This window comes from Rhamphochromis sp. 'chilingali' (genome assembly GCF_963969265.1).
Source record: "Rhamphochromis sp. 'chilingali' genome assembly, chromosome: 1".
NCBI classification, from domain to species: Eukaryota; Metazoa; Chordata; class Actinopteri; order Cichliformes; family Cichlidae; genus Rhamphochromis; species Rhamphochromis sp. 'chilingali'.
The window spans coordinates 15,342,214-15,364,262 of NC_137929.1; the positions used below are offsets into that span (position 1 = coordinate 15,342,214).

Genomic DNA, 22,049 nt, shown 5'->3' on the forward strand with positions numbered 1-22,049 from the left:
AAGTAAGAGCAAAAAGTTAACAAGTAAATAAAGAAACAAGGTTAAATGAGGTAAGAACAAAAAGTTAACAAGCAAATAAAGAAATAAGGTTAAATGAAGTAAGAGCAAAAAGTTAACAAGTAAATAAAGAAACAAGGCAGAGGAGAGAAACCCCAACAATCCCCTCTGAGCAAGCACTAGGCGACAGTGGGGAGGAAAAACTGCCTTTAAACGGGCAGAAACCTCCGGCAGAACCAGGCTCAGGAGGGGGCAGTCAACTGCCGGGACTGGTTGGGGGGGTGAACAGAGGTGGAGCAAGACGAGGCTACATCAGTTGAAGAAGCAGTATTGTCCCTCTTCCGGAAAAAGCTGAAGAATCTTTTCTTCTTTTTCATGGACTTTTCCACGAGCCCCTTTTTCTCCAGGATGAGGGTTCTCAACTCATGGATGGTTTCGGTGTTTTGCTCCTCAAGTTTCTTGCATGTTTGTTCCACCTGTTCTAATGTTGCTCGTGTTTCTTCAAGCTGTTCTTTGAGCTCTTTGGATGTTGCCTCCTGTGTCAGCTTTGCCTTCTGCAGGTCTGCATTTCTCACTTGATCTTCTTTGTGCAGGCCTTCTAGCTGCTCATTTCTTTTCTGGGTGTCGCGGAGCGTACACTGCAGGTCTTCATGCATTTTGTCTTGCTTTTGCTTTTGCGCCTGCATTTCTGTGTTTTCCCGCTTCAAGTTGTTGAATTCCAACAATATCCCCTTAATGAGCTCTGAGTTGTTTTTGGCCATTTGATCGATCCTTTTCTGCATCTGTGAGCATCGTTTTTCCAGAGTTTCCTTTTCTCCCTGCAGCTCACTTGTTTTGACCTTCAGTTCATTACAGAATCCTTGCAACTTTTGATTTTTACTCTCAAAGTCCTTGATAGTGCACTTTTCTTCTGACAGTCTTTCTTGCTGTTGCGCCTTCTCTTGAAGAAGGTCTTTATTTTTTTCTTCAGCTTCATCAAGCTTTCTTTGGAGCAGGTGATTCTGTTGGTCCATGTATTGGAGATCCCACTCTAGCTTATCAATCGTGGCTTTCCTGCCTTGAAGCTGCTCGGACATTTCTTTCACTTCAGCGCTCTTTTGCTTGTTTTCTTTGATGAGGAATACAATCTGCTCTCTGGCTTGAGCAAACTTGATCCCCCAGCCCTCATTAATAATGTTGATGTCGGGCTGGCGCTGTAGTGTTTCTTCCAGGTGTTTGTTTTGTGCTTCCATTTGTAAGCACTTCTTCTCCAGGTGAACTTTTTCTTTTTCAAGTTGTTGAATTTTGTTCTGGAGATGGTTGTTTTCACTCCTACTCTCCTGTAATGCCCTTTGGGTGGATAAGAGGCCATTTGGAGAAGTTGGCCGGCCACGCAAGGAAGGAGAGGCGGCGTAATCGTTTTGTCTCGGTTGCCGTAATCTTGGATACATGCTGGCGTTTGTATCCGATGACTCTGAGAGGTTTCCGAATGTTTCTGTAGTGAACGTTTGAAAGCTGCGAACACGAAGGCTGCGAAGTAACGAACTAAAAATTGCTGTTTGTCACCCCTATTTAAGGAAAAACTTCCTTGTGACATCATCACTCCTAAGCCAATCAGGTTGTCACATGACATTCTGGAATGTGGAATGGGGATATATATTTTTTTTTAAACAGTTTTCAAATTTAACTTAATATTTAAGTGTTTCTTACTTGACCTGCTTAGTCGATTAAAAAGTTAATTGCCACGAACACCCCTAATGTTATATAACAGACCACAGAAAAAAGACAGCTTTTTTCTGCGTGACAGAGCTATAATAAATGTTTTGTTTTTTTAATGATCCTACTTTTTATAAAAGGGAACATTATTTAAAGAATATGTATTTAATTAAAAAACTCTGTATTCATCTAAAGGGTATAACAAGAAGGGTGAGCTTCCTGCTCCAAAATGAAATGACCAAAATAAATGTATTTCTCTGCAATTACAAACTCTGTGTAAACAGTCTTGGTGTCAAAATAAAGCTAACGCTGGTGAGATGTCATCAGAGCTGTAAATATTACTGCAGATGTTACTATGTCAAAGTTACTGTGACTCAAACATAGAAAAATGTCTTTTTCATTTCCCTCACCTAATTTTTCAAAGTATTTTATAGCATATAACACCTTTGAAAATATGCTTTGGTTCCCATTTAACTCCAGAACATCATAAATCAAAATATGGATATTACCTGTCCACAGATTCATGGTGACGTAACTGCTCTTTTAACTGTTTGGTGTCTTTGCTTTGTTTGGTGTTTGTAGAAATGGTTTACATGAGCTTTTAGCTGAGACTCAGAGGTTTCTGTGGACACTACTCATGTCAGCACTTATATTTCTGACCTCGTGTTATAATCGATTAAACGCGATCTCCTCCCTTTTGCCCCCATTTTTGATGGTGTGGGTACAAATGATCAGGCATGACATTCTCATAATAAATCAGATAAGATACTGCAAATAGTTAATCCTGCATTTGTGTGATTGAAAAGTGTGTGCAATGACACTGTTTTAAAGATTTAGCCTAAATCATTTTGGCGTGAATGAGCCTAAACATGATGACCGGACTAGTGACACCATATCACCTGTGACACACACACACGCACGTATGACTTTGCCAGTTTCAGCTGAAACAATTTCAGTGTTTCAAACCATGTTCCAGAGTTTTTAGTTCACCGTTCATGAGGTTTCAAGAAGAAAATGAAAGACAGATCTGAATGTTTGAAAGTGTTTTGGAAAAACTCTGTAAAGATTAGATGAACAATACTCAAAGGATAAATTCAACTGTTTTATTTTGTTAGATAAGTTGAAAAAAAAGTTAAACAAGCAAGTAAATAACAAAACAAGGTTAAATGAGGTAAGAACAAAAAGTTAACAAGCAAATAAAGAAACAAGGTTAAATGAAGTAAGAGCAAAAAGTTAACAAGTAAATAAAGAAACAAGGTTAAATGAGGTAAGAACAAAAAGTTAACAAGCAAATAAAGAAACAAGGTTAAATGAAGTAAGAGCAAAAAGTTAACAAGTAAATAAAGAAACAAGGCAGAGGAGAGAAACCCCAACAATCCCCTCTGAGCAAGCACTAGGCGACAGTGGGGAGGAAAAACTGCCTTTAAACGGGCAGAAACCTCCGGCAGAACCAGGCTCAGGAGGGGGCAGTCAACTGCCGGGACTGGTTGGGGGGGTGAACAGAGGTGGAGCAAGACGAGGCTACATCAGTTGAAGAAGCAGTATTGTCCCTCTTCCGGAAAAAGCTGAAGAATCTTTTCTTCTTTTTCATGGACTTTTCCACGAGCCCCTTTTTCTCCAGGATGAGGGTTCTCAACTCATGGATGGTTTCGGTGTTTTGCTCCTCAAGTTTCTTGCATGTTTGTTCCACCTGTTCTAATGTTGCTCGTGTTTCTTCAAGCTGTTCTTTGAGCTCTTTGGATGTTGCCTCCTGTGTCAGCTTTGCCTTCTGCAGGTCTGCATTTCTCACTTGATCTTCTTTGTGCAGGCCTTCTAGCTGCTCATTTCTTTTCTGGGTGTCGCGGAGCGTACACTGCAGGTCTTCATGCATTTTGTCTTGCTTTTGCTTTTGCGCCTGCATTTCTGTGTTTTCCCGCTTCAAGTTGTTGAATTCCAACAATATCCCCTTAATGAGCTCTGAGTTGTTTTTGGCCATTTGATCGATCCTTTTCTGCATCTGTGAGCATCGTTTTTCCAGAGTTTCCTTTTCTCCCTGCAGCTCACTTGTTTTGACCTTCAGTTCATTACAGAATCCTTGCAACTTTTGATTTTTACTCTCAAAGTCCTTGATAGTGCACTTTTCTTCTGACAGTCTTTCTTGCTGTTGCGCCTTCTCTTGAAGAAGGTCTTTATTTTTTTCTTCAGCTTCATCAAGCTTTCTTTGGAGCAGGTGATTCTGTTGGTCCATGTATTGGAGATCCCACTCTAGCTTATCAATCGTGGCTTTCCTGCCTTGAAGCTGCTCGGACATTTCTTTCACTTCAGCGCTCTTTTGCTTGTTTTCTTTGATGAGGAATACAATCTGCTCTCTGGCTTGAGCAAACTTGATCCCCCAGCCCTCATTAATAATGTTGATGTCGGGCTGGCGCTGTAGTGTTTCTTCCAGGTGTTTGTTTTGTGCTTCCATTTGTAAGCACTTCTTCTCCAGGTGAACTTTTTCTTTTTCAAGTTGTTGAATTTTGTTCTGGAGATGGTTGTTTTCACTCCTACTCTCCTGTAATGCCCTTTGGGTGGATAAGAGGCCATTTGGAGAAGTTGGCCGGCCACGCAAGGAAGGAGAGGCGGCGTAATCGTTTTGTCTCGGTTGCCGTAATCTTGGATACATGCTGGCGTTTGTATCCGATGACTCTGAGAGGTTTCCGAATGTTTCTGTAGTGAACGTTTGAAAGCTGCGAACACGAAGGCTGCGAAGTAACGAACTAAAAATTGCTGTTTGTCACCCCTATTTAAGGAAAAACTTCCTTGTGACATCATCACTCCTAAGCCAATCAGGTTGTCACATGACATTCTGGAATGTGGAATGGGGATATATATTTTTTTTTAAACAGTTTTCAAATTTAACTTAATATTTAAGTGTTTCTTACTTGACCTGCTTAGTCGATTAAAAAGTTAATTGCCACGAACACCCCTAATGTTATATAACAGACCACAGAAAAAAGACAGCTTTTTTCTGCGTGACAGAGCTATAATAAATGTTTTGTTTTTTTAATGATCCTACTTTTTATAAAAGGGAACATTATTTAAAGAATATGTATTTAATTAAAAAACTCTGTATTCATCTAAAGGGTATAACAAGAAGGGTGAGCTTCCTGCTCCAAAATGAAATGACCAAAATAAATGTATTTCTCTGCAATTACAAACTCTGTGTAAACAGTCTTGGTGTCAAAATAAAGCTAACGCTGGTGAGATGTCATCAGAGCTGTAAATATTACTGCAGATGTTACTATGTCAAAGTTACTGTGACTCAAACATAGAAAAATGTCTTTTTCATTTCCCTCACCTAATTTTTCAAAGTATTTTATAGCATATAACACCTTTGAAAATATGCTTTGGTTCCCATTTAACTCCAGAACATCATAAATCAAAATATGGATATTACCTGTCCACAGATTCATGGTGACGTAACTGCTCTTTTAACTGTTTGGTGTCTTTGCTTTGTTTGGTGTTTGTAGAAATGGTTTACATGAGCTTTTAGCTGAGACTCAGAGGTTTCTGTGGACACTACTCATGTCAGCACTTATATTTCTGACCTCGTGTTATAATCGATTAAACGCGATCTCCTCCCTTTTGCCCCCATTTTTGATGGTGTGGGTACAAATGATCAGGCATGACATTCTCATAATAAATCAGATAAGATACTGCAAATAGTTAATCCTGCATTTGTGTGATTGAAAAGTGTGTGCAATGACACTGTTTTAAAGATTTAGCCTAAATCATTTTGGCGTGAATGAGCCTAAACATGATGACCGGACTAGTGACACCATATCACCTGTGACACTCACACACGCACGTATGACTTTGCCAGTTTCAGCTGAAACAATTTCAGTGTTTCAAACCATGTTCCAGAGTTTTTAGGTCACCGTTCATGAGGTTTCAAGAAGAAAATGAAAGACAGATCTGAATGTTTGAAAGTGTTTTGGAAAAACTCTGTAAAGATTAGATGAACAATACTCAAAGGATAAATTCAACTGTTTTATTTTGTTAGATAAGTTGAAAAAAAAAGTTAAACAAGCAAGTAAATAACGAAACAAGGTTAAATGAGGTAAGAACAAAAAGTTAACAAGCAAATAAAGAAACAAGGTTAAATGAGGTAAGAACAAAAAGTTAACAAGTAAATAAAGAAACAAGGTTAAATGAGGTAAGAACAAAAAGTTAACAAGCAAATAAAGAAACAAGGTTAAATGAAGTAAGAGCAAAAAGTTAACAAGTAAATAAAGAAACAAGGCAGAGGAGAGAAACCCCAACAATCCCCTCTGAGCAAGCACTAGGCGACAGTGGGGAGGAAAAACTGCCTTTAAACGGGCAGAAACCTCCGGCAGAACCAGGCTCAGGAGGGGGCAGTCAACTGCCGGGACTGGTTGGGGGGGTGAACAGAGGTGGAGCAAGACGAGGCTACATCAGTTGAAGAAGCAGTATTGTCCCTCTTCCGGAAAAAGCTGAAGAATCTTTTCTTCTTTTTCATGGACTTTTCCACGAGCCCCTTTTTCTCCAGGATGAGGGTTCTCAACTCATGGATGGTTTCGGTGTTTTGCTCCTCAAGTTTCTTGCATGTTTGTTCCACCTGTTCTAATGTTGCTCGTGTTTCTTCAAGCTGTTCTTTGAGCTCTTTGGATGTTGCCTCCTGTGTCAGCTTTGCCTTCTGCAGGTCTGCATTTCTCACTTGATCTTCTTTGTGCAGGCCTTCTAGCTGCTCATTTCTTTTCTGGGTGTCGCGGAGCGTACACTGCAGGTCTTCATGCATTTTGTCTTGCTTTTGCTTTTGCGCCTGCATTTCTGTGTTTTCCCGCTTCAAGTTGTTGAATTCCAACAATATCCCCTTAATGAGCTCTGAGTTGTTTTTGGCCATTTGATCGATCCTTTTCTGCATCTGTGAGCATCGTTTTTCCAGAGTTTCCTTTTCTCCCTGCAGCTCACTTGTTTTGACCTTCAGTTCATTACAGAATCCTTGCAACTTTTGATTTTTACTCTCAAAGTCCTTGATAGTGCACTTTTCTTCTGACAGTCTTTCTTGCTGTTGCTCCTTCTCTTGAAGAAGGTCTTTATTTTTTTCTTCAGCTTCATCAAGCTTTCTTTGGAGCAGGTGATTCTGTTGGTCCATGTATTGGAGATCCCACTCTAGCTTATCAATCGTGGCTTTCCTGCCTTGAAGCTGCTCGGACATTTCTTTCACTTCAGCGCTCTTTTGCTTGTTTTCTTTGATGAGGAATACAATCTGCTCTCTGGCTTGAGCAAACTTGATCCCCCAGCCCTCATTAATAATGTTGATGTCGGGCTGGCGCTGTAGTGTTTCTTCCAGGTGTTTGTTTTGTGCTTCCATTTGTAAGCACTTCTTCTCCAGGTGAACTTTTTCTTTTTCAAGTTGTTGAATTTTGTTCTGGAGATGGTTGTTTTCACTCCTACTCTCCTGTAATGCCCTTTGGGTGGATAAGAGGCCATTTGGAGAAGTTGGCCGGCCACGCAAGGAAGGAGAGGCGGCGTAATCGTTTTGTCTCGGTTGCCGTAATCTTGGATACATGCTGGCGTTTGTATCCGATGACTCTGAGAGGTTTCCGAATGTTTCTGTAGTGAACGTTTGAAAGCTGCGAACACGAAGGCTGCGAAGTAACGAACTAAAAATTGCTGTTTGTCACCCCTATTTAAGGAAAAACTTCCTTGTGACATCATCACTCCTAAGCCAATCAGGTTGTCACATGACATTCTGGAATGTGGAATGGGGATATATATATTTTTTTAAACAGTTTTCAAATTTAACTTAATATTTAAGTGTTTCTTACTTGACCTGCTTAGTCGATTAAAAAGTTAATTGCCACGAACACCCCTAATGTTATATAACAGACCACAGAAAAAAGACAGCTTTTTTCTGCGTGACAGAGCTATAATAAATGTTTTGTTTTTTTAATGATCCTACTTTTTATAAAAGGGAACATTATTTAAAGAATATGTATTTAATTAAAAAACTCTGTATTCATCTAAAGGGTATAACAAGAAGGGTGAGCTTCCTGCTCCAAAATGAAATGACCAAAATAAATGTATTTCTCTGCAATTACAAACTCTGTGTAAACAGTCTTGGTGTCAAAATAAAGCTAACGCTGGTGAGATGTCATCAGAGCTGTAAATATTACTGCAGATGTTACTATGTCAAAGTTACTGTGACTCAAACATAGAAAAATGTCTTTTTCATTTCCCTCACCTAATTTTTCAAAGTATTTTATAGCATATAACACCTTTGAAAATATGCTTTGGTTCCCATTTAACTCCAGAACATCATAAATCAAAATATGGATATTACCTGTCCACAGATTCATGGTGACGTAACTGCTCTTTTAACTGTTTGGTGTCTTTGCTTTGTTTGGTGTTTGTAGAAATGGTTTACATGAGCTTTTAGCTGAGACTCAGAGGTTTCTGTGGACACTACTCATGTCAGCACTTATATTTCTGACCTCGTGTTATAATCGATTAAACGCGATCTCCTCCCTTTTGCCCCCATTTTTGATGGTGTGGGTACAAATGATCAGGCATGACATTCTCATAATAAATCAGATAAGATACTGCAAATAGTTAATCCTGCATTTGTGTGATTGAAAAGTGTGTGCAATGACACTGTTTTAAAGATTTAGCCTAAATCATTTTGGCGTGAATGAGCCTAAACATGATGACCGGACTAGTGACACCATATCACCTGTGACACACACACACGCACGTATGACTTTGCCAGTTTCAGCTGAAACAATTTCAGTGTTTCAAACCATGTTCCAGAGTTTTTAGGTCACCGTTCATGAGGTTTCAAGAAGAAAATGAAAGACAGATCTGAATGTTTGAAAGTGTTTTGGAAAAACTCTGTAAAGATTAGATGAACAATACTCAAAGGATAAATTCAACTGTTTTATTTTGTTAGATAAGTTGAAAAAAAAGTTAAACAAGCAAGTAAATAACGAAACAAGGTTAAATGAGGTAAGAACAAAAAGTTAACAAGCAAATAAAGAAACAAGGTTAAATGAGGTAAGAACAAAAAGTTAACAAGCAAATAAAGAAACAAGGTTAAATGAAGTAAGAGCAAAAAGTTAACAAGTAAATAAAGAAACAAGGTTAAATGAGGTAAGAACAAAAAGTTAACAAGCAAATAAAGAAACAAGGTTAAATGAAGTAAGAGCAAAAAGTTAACAAGTAAATAAAGAAACAAGGTTAAATGAGGTAAGAACAAAAAGTTAACAAGTAAATAAAGAAACAAGGTTAAATGAGGTAAGAACAAAAAGTTAACAAGCAAATAAAGAAACAAGGTTAAATGAAGTAAGAGCAAAAAGTTAACAAGTAAATAAAGAAACAAGGCAGAGGAGAGAAACCCCAACAATCCCCTCTGAGCAAGCACTAGGCGACAGTGGGGAGGAAAAACTGCCTTTAAACGGGCAGAAACCTCCGGCAGAACCAGGCTCAGGAGGGGGCAGTCAACTGCCGGGACTGGTTGGGGGGGTGAACAGAGGTGGAGCAAGACGAGGCTACATCAGTTGAAGAAGCAGTATTGTCCCTCTTCCGGAAAAAGCTGAAGAATCTTTTCTTCTTTTTCATGGACTTTTCCACGAGCCCCTTTTTCTCCAGGATGAGGGTTCTCAACTCATGGATGGTTTCGGTGTTTTGCTCCTCAAGTTTCTTGCATGTTTGTTCCACCTGTTCTAATGTTGCTCGTGTTTCTTCAAGCTGTTCTTTGAGCTCTTTGGATGTTGCCTCCTGTGTCAGCTTTGCCTTCTGCAGGTCTGCATTTCTCACTTGATCTTCTTTGTGCAGGCCTTCTAGCTGCTCATTTCTTTTCTGGGTGTCGCGGAGCGTACACTGCAGGTCTTCATGCATTTTGTCTTGCTTTTGCTTTTGCGCCTGCATTTCTGTGTTTTCCCGCTTCAAGTTGTTGAATTCCAACAATATCCCCTTAATGAGCTCTGAGTTGTTTTTGGCCATTTGATCGATCCTTTTCTGCATCTGTGAGCATCGTTTTTCCAGAGTTTCCTTTTCTCCCTGCAGCTCACTTGTTTTGACCTTCAGTTCATTACAGAATCCTTGCAACTTTTGATTTTTACTCTCAAAGTCCTTGATAGTGCACTTTTCTTCTGACAGTCTTTCTTGCTGTTGCTCCTTCTCTTGAAGAAGGTCTTTATTTTTTTCTTCAGCTTCATCAAGCTTTCTTTGGAGCAGGTGATTCTGTTGGTCCATGTATTGGAGATCCCACTCTAGCTTATCAATCGTGGCTTTCCTGCCTTGAAGCTGCTCGGACATTTCTTTCACTTCAGCGCTCTTTTGCTTGTTTTCTTTGATGAGGAATACAATCTGCTCTCTGGCTTGAGCAAACTTGATCCCCCAGCCCTCATTAATAATGTTGATGTCGGGCTGGCGCTGTAGTGTTTCTTCCAGGTGTTTGTTTTGTGCTTCCATTTGTAAGCACTTCTTCTCCAGGTGAACTTTTTCTTTTTCAAGTTGTTGAATTTTGTTCTGGAGATGGTTGTTTTCACTCCTACTCTCCTGTAATGCCCTTTGGGTGGATAAGAGGCCATTTGGAGAAGTTGGCCGGCCACGCAAGGAAGGAGAGGCGGCGTAATCGTTTTGTCTCGGTTGCCGTAATCTTGGATACATGCTGGCGTTTGTATCCGATGACTCTGAGAGGTTTCCGAATGTTTCTGTAGTGAACGTTTGAAAGCTGCGAACACGAAGGCTGCGAAGTAACGAACTAAAAATTGCTGTTTGTCACCCCTATTTAAGGAAAAACTTCCTTGTGACATCATCACTCCTAAGCCAATCAGGTTGTCACATGACATTCTGGAATGTGGAATGGGGATATATATTTTTTTTTAAACAGTTTTCAAATTTAACTTAATATTTAAGTGTTTCTTACTTGACCTGCTTAGTCGATTAAAAAGTTAATTGCCACGAACACCCCTAATGTTATATAACAGACCACAGAAAAAAGACAGCTTTTTTCTGCGTGACAGAGCTATAATAAATGTTTTGTTTTTTTAATGATCCTACTTTTTATAAAAGGGAACATTATTTAAAGAATATGTATTTAATTAAAAAACTCTGTATTCATCTAAAGGGTATAACAAGAAGGGTGAGCTTCCTGCTCCAAAATGAAATGACCAAAATAAATGTATTTCTCTGCAATTACAAACTCTGTGTAAACAGTCTTGGTGTCAAAATAAAGCTAACGCTGGTGAGATGTCATCAGAGCTGTAAATATTACTGCAGATGTTACTATGTCAAAGTTACTGTGACTCAAACATAGAAAAATGTCTTTTTCATTTCCCTCACCTAATTTTTCAAAGTATTTTATAGCATATAACACCTTTGAAAATATGCTTTGGTTCCCATTTAACTCCAGAACATCATAAATCAAAATATGGATATTACCTGTCCACAGATTCATGGTGACGTAACTGCTCTTTTAACTGTTTGGTGTCTTTGCTTTGTTTGGTGTTTGTAGAAATGGTTTACATGAGCTTTTAGCTGAGACTCAGAGGTTTCTGTGGACACTACTCATGTCAGCACTTATATTTCTGACCTCGTGTTATAATCGATTAAATGCGATCTCCTCCCTTTTGCCCCCATTTTTGATGGTGTGGGTACAAATGATCAGGCATGACATTCTCATAATAAATCAGATAAGATACTGCAAATAGTTAATCCTGCATTTGTGTGATTGAAAAGTGTGTGCAATGACACTGTTTTAAAGATTTAGCCTAAATCATTTTGGCGTGAATGAGCCTAAACATGATGACCGGACTAGTGACACCATATCACCTGTGACACACACACACGCACGTATGACTTTGCCAGTTTCAGCTGAAACAATTTCAGTGTTTCAAACCATGTTCCAGAGTTTTTAGGTCACCGTTCATGAGGTTTCAAGAAGAAAATGAAAGACAGATCTGAATGTTTGAAAGTGTTTTGGAAAAACTCTGTAAAGATTAGATGAACAATACTCAAAGGATAAATTCAACTGTTTTATTTTGTTAGATAAGTTGAAAAAAAAGTTAAACAAGCAAGTAAATAACGAAACAAGGTTAAATGAGGTAAGAACAAAAAGTTAACAAGCAAATAAAGAAACAAGGTTAAATGAAGTAAGAGCAAAAAGTTAACAAGTAAATAAAGAAACAAGGTTAAATGAGGTAAGAACAAAAAGTTAACAAGCAAATAAAGAAATAAGGTTAAATGAAGTAAGAGCAAAAAGTTAACAAGTAAATAAAGAAACAAGGCAGAGGAGAGAAACCCCAACAATCCCCTCTGAGCAAGCACTAGGCGACAGTGGGGAGGAAAAACTGCCTTTAAACGGGCAGAAACCTCCGGCAGAACCAGGCTCAGGAGGGGGCAGTCAACTGCCGGGACTGGTTGGGGGGGTGAACAGAGGTGGAGCAAGACGAGGCTACATCAGTTGAAGAAGCAGTATTGTCCCTCTTCCGGAAAAAGCTGAAGAATCTTTTCTTCTTTTTCATGGACTTTTCCACGAGCCCCTTTTTCTCCAGGATGAGGGTTCTCAACTCATGGATGGTTTCGGTGTTTTGCTCCTCAAGTTTCTTGCATGTTTGTTCCACCTGTTCTAATGTTGCTCGTGTTTCTTCAAGCTGTTCTTTGAGCTCTTTGGATGTTGCCTCCTGTGTCAGCTTTGCCTTCTGCAGGTCTGCATTTCTCACTTGATCTTCTTTGTGCAGGCCTTCTAGCTGCTCATTTCTTTTCTGGGTGTCGCGGAGCGTACACTGCAGGTCTTCATGCATTTTGTCTTGCTTTTGCTTTTGCGCCTGCATTTCTGTGTTTTCCCGCTTCAAGTTGTTGAATTCCAACAATATCCCCTTAATGAGCTCTGAGTTGTTTTTGGCCATTTGATCGATCCTTTTCTGCATCTGTGAGCATCGTTTTTCCAGAGTTTCCTTTTCTCCCTGCAGCTCACTTGTTTTGACCTTCAGTTCATTACAGAATCCTTGCAACTTTTGATTTTTACTCTCAAAGTCCTTGATAGTGCACTTTTCTTCTGACAGTCTTTCTTGCTGTTGCGCCTTCTCTTGAAGAAGGTCTTTATTTTTTTCTTCAGCTTCATCAAGCTTTCTTTGGAGCAGGTGATTCTGTTGGTCCATGTATTGGAGATCCCACTCTAGCTTATCAATCGTGGCTTTCCTGCCTTGAAGCTGCTCGGACATTTCTTTCACTTCAGCGCTCTTTTGCTTGTTTTCTTTGATGAGGAATACAATCTGCTCTCTGGCTTGAGCAAACTTGATCCCCCAGCCCTCATTAATAATGTTGATGTCGGGCTGGCGCTGTAGTGTTTCTTCCAGGTGTTTGTTTTGTGCTTCCATTTGTAAGCACTTCTTCTCCAGGTGAACTTTTTCTTTTTCAAGTTGTTGAATTTTGTTCTGGAGATGGTTGTTTTCACTCCTACTCTCCTGTAATGCCCTTTGGGTGGATAAGAGGCCATTTGGAGAAGTTGGCCGGCCACGCAAGGAAGGAGAGGCGGCGTAATCGTTTTGTCTCGGTTGCCGTAATCTTGGATACATGCTGGCGTTTGTATCCGATGACTCTGAGAGGTTTCCGAATGTTTCTGTAGTGAACGTTTGAAAGCTGCGAACACGAAGGCTGCGAAGTAACGAACTAAAAATTGCTGTTTGTCACCCCTATTTAAGGAAAAACTTCCTTGTGACATCATCACTCCTAAGCCAATCAGGTTGTCACATGACATTCTGGAATGTGGAATGGGGATATATATATTTTTTTAAACAGTTTTCAAATTTAACTTAATATTTAAGTGTTTCTTACTTGACCTGCTTAGTCGATTAAAAAGTTAATTGCCACGAACACCCCTAATGTTATATAACAGACCACAGAAAAAAGACAGCTTTTTTCTGCGTGACAGAGCTATAATAAATGTTTTGTTTTTTTAATGATCCTACTTTTTATAAAAGGGAACATTATTTAAAGAATATGTATTTAATTAAAAAACTCTGTATTCATCTAAAGGGTATAACAAGAAGGGTGAGCTTCCTGCTCCAAAATGAAATGACCAAAATAAATGTATTTCTCTGCAATTACAAACTCTGTGTAAACAGTCTTGGTGTCAAAATAAAGCTAACGCTGGTGAGATGTCATCAGAGCTGTAAATATTACTGCAGATGTTACTATGTCAAAGTTACTGTGACTCAAACATAGAAAAATGTCTTTTTCATTTCCCTCACCTAATTTTTCAAAGTATTTTATAGCATATAACACCTTTGAAAATATGCTTTGGTTCCCATTTAACTCCAGAACATCATAAATCAAAATATGGATATTACCTGTCCACAGATTCATGGTGACGTAACTGCTCTTTTAACTGTTTGGTGTCTTTGCTTTGTTTGGTGTTTGTAGAAATGGTTTACATGAGCTTTTAGCTGAGACTCAGAGGTTTCTGTGGACACTACTCATGTCAGCACTTATATTTCTGACCTCGTGTTATAATCGATTAAACGCGATCTCCTCCCTTTTGCCCCCATTTTTGATGGTGTGGGTACAAATGATCAGGCATGACATTCTCATAATAAATCAGATAAGATACTGCAAATAGTTAATCCTGCATTTGTGTGATTGAAAAGTGTGTGCAATGACACTGTTTTAAAGATTTAGCCTAAATCATTTTGGCGTGAATGAGCCTAAACATGATGACCGGACTAGTGACACCATATCACCTGTGACACACACACACGCACGTATGACTTTGCCAGTTTCAGCTGAAACAATTTCAGTGTTTCAAACCATGTTCCAGAGTTTTTAGTTCACCGTTCATGAGGTTTCAAGAAGAAAATGAAAGACAGATCTGAATGTTTGAAAGTGTTTTGGAAAAACTCTGTAAAGATTAGATGAACAATACTCAAAGGATAAATTCAACTGTTTTATTTTGTTAGATAAGTTGAAAAAAAAGTTAAACAAGCAAGTAAATAACGAAACAAGGTTAAATGAGGTAAGAACAAAAAGTTAACAAGCAAATAAAGAAACAAGGTTAAATGAAGTAAGAGCAAAAAGTTAACAAGTAAATAAAGAAACAAGGTTAAATGAGGTAAGAACAAAAAGTTAACAAGCAAATAAAGAAACAAGGTTAAATGAAGTAAGAGCAAAAAGTTAACAAGTAAATAAAGAAACAAGGCAGAGGAGAGAAACCCCAACAATCCCCTCTGAGCAAGCACTAGGCGACAGTGGGGAGGAAAAACTGCCTTTAAACGGGCAGAAACCTCCGGCAGAACCAGGCTCAGGAGGGGGCAGTCAACTGCCGGGACTGGTTGGGGGGGTGAACAGAGGTGGAGCAAGACGAGGCTACATCAGTTGAAGAAGCAGTATTGTCCCTCTTCCGGAAAAAGCTGAAGAATCTTTTCTTCTTTTTCATGGACTTTTCCACGAGCCCCTTTTTCTCCAGGATGAGGGTTCTCAACTCATGGATGGTTTCGGTGTTTTGCTCCTCAAGTTTCTTGCATGTTTGTTCCACCTGTTCTAATGTTGCTCGTGTTTCTTCAAGCTGTTCTTTGAGCTCTTTGGATGTTTCCTCCTGTGTCAGCTTTGCCTTCTGCAGGTCTGCATTTCTCACTTGATCTTCTTTGTGCAGGCCTTCTAGCTGCTCATTTCTTTTCTGGGTGTCGCGGAGCGTACACTGCAGGTCTTCATGCATTTTGTCTTGCTTTTGCTTTTGCGCCTGCATTTCTGTGTTTTCCCGCTTCAAGTTGTTGAATTCCAACAATATCCCCTTAATGAGCTCTGAGTTGTTTTTGGCCATTTGATCGATCCTTTTCTGCATCTGTGAGCATCGTTTTTCCAGAGTTTCCTTTTCTCCCTGCAGCTCACTTGTTTTGACCTTCAGTTCATTACAGAATCCTTGCAACTTTTGATTTTTACTCTCAAAGTCCTTGATAGTGCACTTTTCTTCTGACAGTCTTTCTTGCTGTTGCTCCTTCTCTTGAAGAAGGTCTTTATTTTTTTCTTCAGCTTCATCAAGCTTTCTTTGGAGCAGGTGATTCTGTTGGTCCATGTATTGGAGATCCCACTCTAGCTTATCAATCGTGGCTTTCCTGCCTTGAAGCTGCTCGGACATTTCTTTCACTTCAGCGCTCTTTTGCTTGTTTTCTTTGATGAGGAATACAATCTGCTCTCTGGCTTGAGCAAACTTGATCCCCCAGCCCTCATTAATAATGTTGATGTCGGGCTGGCGCTGTAGTGTTTCTTCCAGGTGTTTGTTTTGTGCTTCCATTTGTAAGCACTTCTTCTCCAGGTGAACTTTTTCTTTTTCAAGTTGTTGAATTTTGTTCTGGAGATGGTTGTTTTCACTCCTACTCTCCTGTAATGCCCTTTGGGTGGATAAGAGGCCATTTGGAGAAGTTGGCCGGCCACGCAAGGAAGGAGAGGCGGCGTAATCGTTTTGTCTCGGTTGCCGTAATCTTGGATACATGCTGGCGTTTGTATCCGATGACTCTGAGAGGTTTCCGAATGTTTCTGTAGTGAACGTTTGAAAGCTGCGAACACGAAGGCTGCGAAGTAACGAACTAAAAATTGCTGTTTGTCACCCCTATTTAAGGAAAAACTTCCTTGTGACATCATCACTCCTAAGCCAATCAGGTTGTCACATGACATTCTGGAATGTGGAATGGGGATATATATATATTTTTAAACAGTTTTCAAATTTAACTTAATATTTAAGTGTTTCTTACTTGACCTGCTTAGTCGATTAAAAAGTTAATTGCCACGAACACCCCTAATGTTATATAACAGACCACAGAAAAAAGACAGCTTTTTTCTGCGTGACAGAGCTATAATAAATGTTTTGTTTTTTTAATGATCCTACTTTTTATAAAAGGGAACATTATTTAAAGAATATGTATTTAATTAAAAAACTCTGTATTCATCTAAAGGGTATAACAAGAAGGGTGAGCTTCCTGCTCCAAAATGAAATGACCAAAATAAATGTATTTCTCTGCAATTACAAACTCTGTGTAAACAGTCTTGGTGTCAAAATAAAGCTAACGCTGGTGAGATGTCATCAGAGCTGTAAATATTACTGCAGATGTTACTATGTCAAAGTTACTGTGACTCAAACATAGAAAAATGTCTTTTTCATTTCCCTCACCTAATTTTTCAAAGTATTTTATAGCATATAACACCTTTGAAAATATGCTTTGGTTCCCATTTAACTCCAGAACATCATAAATCAAAATATGGATATTACCTGTCCACAGATTCATGGTGACGTAACTGCTCTTTTAACTGTTTGGTGTCTTTGCTTTGTTTGGTGTTTGTAGAAATGGTTTACATGAGCTTTTAGCTGAGACTCAGAGGTTTCTGTGGACACTACTCATGTCAGCACTTATATTTCTGACCTCGTGTTATAATCGATTAAACGCGATCTCCTCCCTTTTGCCCCCATTTTTGATGGTGTGGGTACAAATGATCAGGCATGACATTCTCATAATAAATCAGATAAGATACTGCAAATAGTTAATCCTGCATTTGTGTGATTGAAAAGTGTGTGCAATGACACTGTTTTAAAGATTTAGCCTAAATCATTTTGGCGTGAATGAGCCTAAACATGATGACCGGACTAGTGACACCATATCACCTGTGACACACACACACGCACGTATGACTTTGCCAGTTTCAGCTGAAACAATTTCAGTGTTTCAAACCATGTTCCAGAGTTTTTAGTTCACCGTTCATGAGGTTTCAAGAAGAAAATGAAAGACAGATCTGAATGTTTGAAAGTGTTTTGGAAAAACTCTGTAAAGATTAGATGAACAATACTCAAAGGATAAATTCAACTGTTTTATTTTGTTAGATAAGTTGAAAAAAAAGTTAAACAAGCAAGTAAATAACAAAACAAGGTTAAATGAGGTAAGAACAAAAAGTTAACAAGCAAATAAAGAAACAAGGTTAAATGAAGTAAGAGCAAAAAGTTAACAAGTAAATAAAGAAACAAGGTTAAATGAGGTAAGAACAAAAAGTTAACAAGCAAATAAAGAAACAAGGTTAAATGAGGTAAGAACAAAAAGTTAACAAGTAAATAAAGAAACAAGGTTAAATGAAGTAAGAGCAAAAAGTTAACAAGTAAATAAAGAAACAAGGTTAAATGAGGTAAGAACAAAAAGTTAACAAGTAAATAAAGAAACAAGGTTAAATGAGGTAAGAACAAAAAGTTAACAAGCAAATAAAGAAACAAGGTTAAATGAAGTAAGAGCAAAAAGTTAACAAGTAAATAAAGAAACAAGGCAGAGGAGAGAAACCCCAACAATCCCCTCTGAGCAAGCACTAGGCGACAGTGGGGAGGAAAAACTGCCTTTAAACGGGCAGAAACCTCCGGCAGAACCAGGCTCAGGAGGGGGCAGTCAACTGCCGGGACTGGTTGGGGGGGTGAACAGAGGTGGAGCAAGACGAGGCTACATCAGTTGAAGAAGCAGTATTGTCCCTCTTCCGGAAAAAGCTGAAGAATCTTTTCTTCTTTTTCATGGACTTTTCCACGAGCCCCTTTTTCTCCAGGATGAGGGTTCTCAACTCATGGATGGTTTCGGTGTTTTGCTCCTCAAGTTTCTTGCATGTTTGTTCCACCTGTTCTAATGTTGCTCGTGTTTCTTCAAGCTGTTCTTTGAGCTCTTTGGATGTTGCCTCCTGTGTCAGCTTTGCCTTCTGCAGGTCTGCATTTCTCACTTGATCTTCTTTGTGCAGGCCTTCTAGCTGCTCATTTCTTTTCTGGGTGTCGCGGAGCGTACACTGCAGGTCTTCATGCATTTTGTCTTGCTTTTGCTTTTGCGCCTGCATTTCTGTGTTTTCCCGCTTCAAGTTGTTGAATTCCAACAATATCCCCTTAATGAGCTCTGAGTTGTTTTTGGCCATTTGATCGATCCTTTTCTGCATCTGTGAGCATCGTTTTTCCAGAGTTTCCTTTTCTCCCTGCAGCTCACTTGTTTTGACCTTCAGTTCATTACAGAATCCTTGCAACTTTTGATTTTTACTCTCAAAGTCCTTGATAGTGCACTTTTCTTCTGACAGTCTTTCTTGCTGTTGCTCCTTCTCTTGAAGAAGGTCTTTATTTTTTTCTTCAGCTTCATCAAGCTTTCTTTGGAGCAGGTGATTCTGTTGGTCCATGTATTGGAGATCCCACTCTAGCTTATCAATCGTGGCTTTCCTGCCTTGAAGCTGCTCGGACATTTCTTTCACTTCAGCGCTCTTTTGCTTGTTTTCTTTGATGAGGAATACAATCTGCTCTCTGGCTTGAGCAAACTTGATCCCCCAGCCCTCATTAATAATGTTGATGTCGGGCTGGCGCTGTAGTGTTTCTTCCAGGTGTTTGTTTTGTGCTTCCATTTGTAAGCACTTCTTCTCCAGGTGAACTTTTTCTTTTTCAAGTTGTTGAATTTTGTTCTGGAGATGGTTGTTTTCACTCCTACTCTCCTGTAATGCCCTTTGGGTGGATAAGAGGCCATTTGGAGAAGTTGGCCGGCCACGCAAGGAAGGAGAGGCGGCGTAATCGTTTTGTCTCGGTTGCCGTAATCTTGGATACATGCTGGCGTTTGTATCCGATGACTCTGAGAGGTTTCCGAATGTTTCTGTAGTGAACGTTTGAAAGCTGCGAACACGAAGGCTGCGAAGTAACGAACTAAAAATTGCTGTTTGTCACCCCTATTTAAGGAAAAACTTCCTTGTGACATCATCACTCCTAAGCCAATCAGGTTGTCACATGACATTCTGGAATGTGGAATGGGGATATATATATTTTTTTAAACAGTTTTCAAATTTAACTTAATATTTAAGTGTTTCTTACTTGACCTGCTTAGTCGATTAAAAAGTTAATTGCCACGAACACCCCTAATGTTATATAACAGACCACAGAAAAAAGACAGCTTTTTTCTGCGTGACAGAGCTATAATAAATGTTTTGTTTTTTTAATGATCCTACTTTTTATAAAAGGGAACATTATTTAAAGAATATGTATTTAATTAAAAAACTCTGTATTCATCTAAAGGGTATAACAAGAAGGGTGAGCTTCCTGCTCCAAAATGAAATGACCAAAATAAATGTATTTCTCTGCAATTACAAACTCTGTGTAAACAGTCTTGGTGTCAAAATAAAGCTAACGCTGGTGAGATGTCATCAGAGCTGTAAATATTACTGCAGATGTTACTATGTCAAAGTTACTGTGACTCAAACATAGAAAAATGTCTTTTTCATTTCCCTCACCTAATTTTTCAAAGTATTTTATAGCATATAACACCTTTGAAAATATGCTTTGGTTCCCATTTAACTCCAGAACATCATAAATCAAAATATGGATATTACCTGTCCACAGATTCATGGTGACGTAACTGCTCTTTTAACTGTTTGGTGTCTTTGCTTTGTTTGGTGTTTGTAGAAATGGTTTACATGAGCTTTTAGCTGAGACTCAGAGGTTTCTGTGGACACTACTCATGTCAGCACTTATATTTCTGACCTCGTGTTATAATCGATTAAACGCGATCTCCTCCCTTTTGCCCCCATTTTTGATGGTGTGGGTACAAATGATCAGGCATGACATTCTCATAATAAATCAGATAAGATACTGCAAATAGTTAATCCTGCATTTGTGTGATTGAAAAGTGTGTGCAATGACACTGTTTTAAAGATTTAGCCTAAATCATTTTGGCGTGAATGAGCCTAAACATGATGACCGGACTAGTGACACCATATCACCTGTGACACACACACACACGCACGTATGACTTTGCCAGTTTCAGCTGAAACAATTTCAGTGTTTCAAACCATGTTCCAGAGTTTTTAGTTCACCGTTCATGAGGTTTCAAGAAGAAAATGAAAGACAGATCTGAATGTTTGAAAGTGTTTTGGAAAAACTCTGTAAAGATTAGATGAACAATACTCAAAGGATAAATTCAACTGTTTTATTTTGTTAGATAAGTTGAAAAAAAAGTTAAACAAGCAAGTAAATAACAAAACAAGGTTAAATGAGGTAAGAACAAAAAGTTAACAAGCAAATAAAGAAACAAGGTTAAATGAAGTAAGAGCAAAAAGTTAACAAGTAAATAAAGAAACAAGGTTAAATGAGGTAAGAACAAAAAGTTAACAAGCAAATAAAGAAACAAGGTTAAATGAAGTAAGAGCAAAAAGTTAACAAGTAAATAAAGAAACAAGGCAGAGGAGAGAAACCCCAACAATCCCCTCTGAGCAAGCACTAGGCGACAGTGGGGAGGAAAAACTGCCTTTAAACGGGCAGAAACCTCCGGCAGAACCAGGCTCAGGAGGGGGCAGTCAACTGCCGGGACTGGTTGGGGGGGTGAACAGAGGTGGAGCAAGACGAGGCTACATCAGTTGAAGAAGCAGTATTGTCCCTCTTCCGGAAAAAGCTGAAGAATCTTTTCTTCTTTTTCATGGACTTTTCCACGAGCCCCTTTTTCTCCAGGATGAGGGTTCTCAACTCATGGATGGTTTCGGTGTTTTGCTCCTCAAGTTTCTTGCATGTTTGTTCCACCTGTTCTAATGTTGCTCGTGTTTCTTCAAGCTGTTCTTTGAGCTCTTTGGATGTTGCCTCCTGTGTCAGCTTTGCCTTCTGCAGGTCTGCATTTCTCACTTGATCTTCTTTGTGCAGGCCTTCTAGCTGCTCATTTCTTTTCTGGGTGTCGCGGAGCGTACACTGCAGGTCTTCATGCATTTTGTCTTGCTTTTGCTTTTGCGCCTGCATTTCTGTGTTTTCCCGCTTCAAGTTGTTGAATTCCAACAATATCCCCTTAATGAGCTCTGAGTTGTTTTTGGCCATTTGATCGATCCTTTTCTGCATCTGTGAGCATCGTTTTTCCAGAGTTTCCTTTTCTCCCTGCAGCTCACTTGTTTTGACCTTCAGTTCATTACAGAATCCTTGCAACTTTTGATTTTTACTCTCAAAGTCCTTGATAGTGCACTTTTCTTCTGACAGTCTTTCTTGCTGTTGCGCCTTCTCTTGAAGAAGGTCTTTATTTTTTTCTTCAGCTTCATCAAGCTTTCTTTGGAGCAGGTGATTCTGTTGGTCCATGTATTGGAGATCCCACTCTAGCTTATCAATCGTGGCTTTCCTGCCTTGAAGCTGCTCGGACATTTCTTTCACTTCAGCGCTCTTTTGCTTGTTTTCTTTGATGAGGAATACAATCTGCTCTCTGGCTTGAGCAAACTTGATCCCCCAGCCCTCATTAATAATGTTGATGTCGGGCTGGCGCTGTAGTGTTTCTTCCAGGTGTTTGTTTTGTGCTTCCATTTGTAAGCACTTCTTCTCCAGGTGAACTTTTTCTTTTTCAAGTTGTTGAATTTTGTTCTGGAGATGGTTG

At 39.1% G+C, this 22,049-nt stretch overlaps 1 protein-coding gene across 1 annotated transcript in view; it reads right to left on the reverse strand.

Annotated features, from left to right (window-relative positions):
- The window catches only part of LOC308407502 (NACHT, LRR and PYD domains-containing protein 12-like), a gene marked incomplete at its 5' end in the record, with an annotated part of 294,566 nt that overhangs the window by 99,611 nt on the left and 172,906 nt on the right, over positions 1–22,049 (reverse strand). The window lies entirely within an intron of this gene.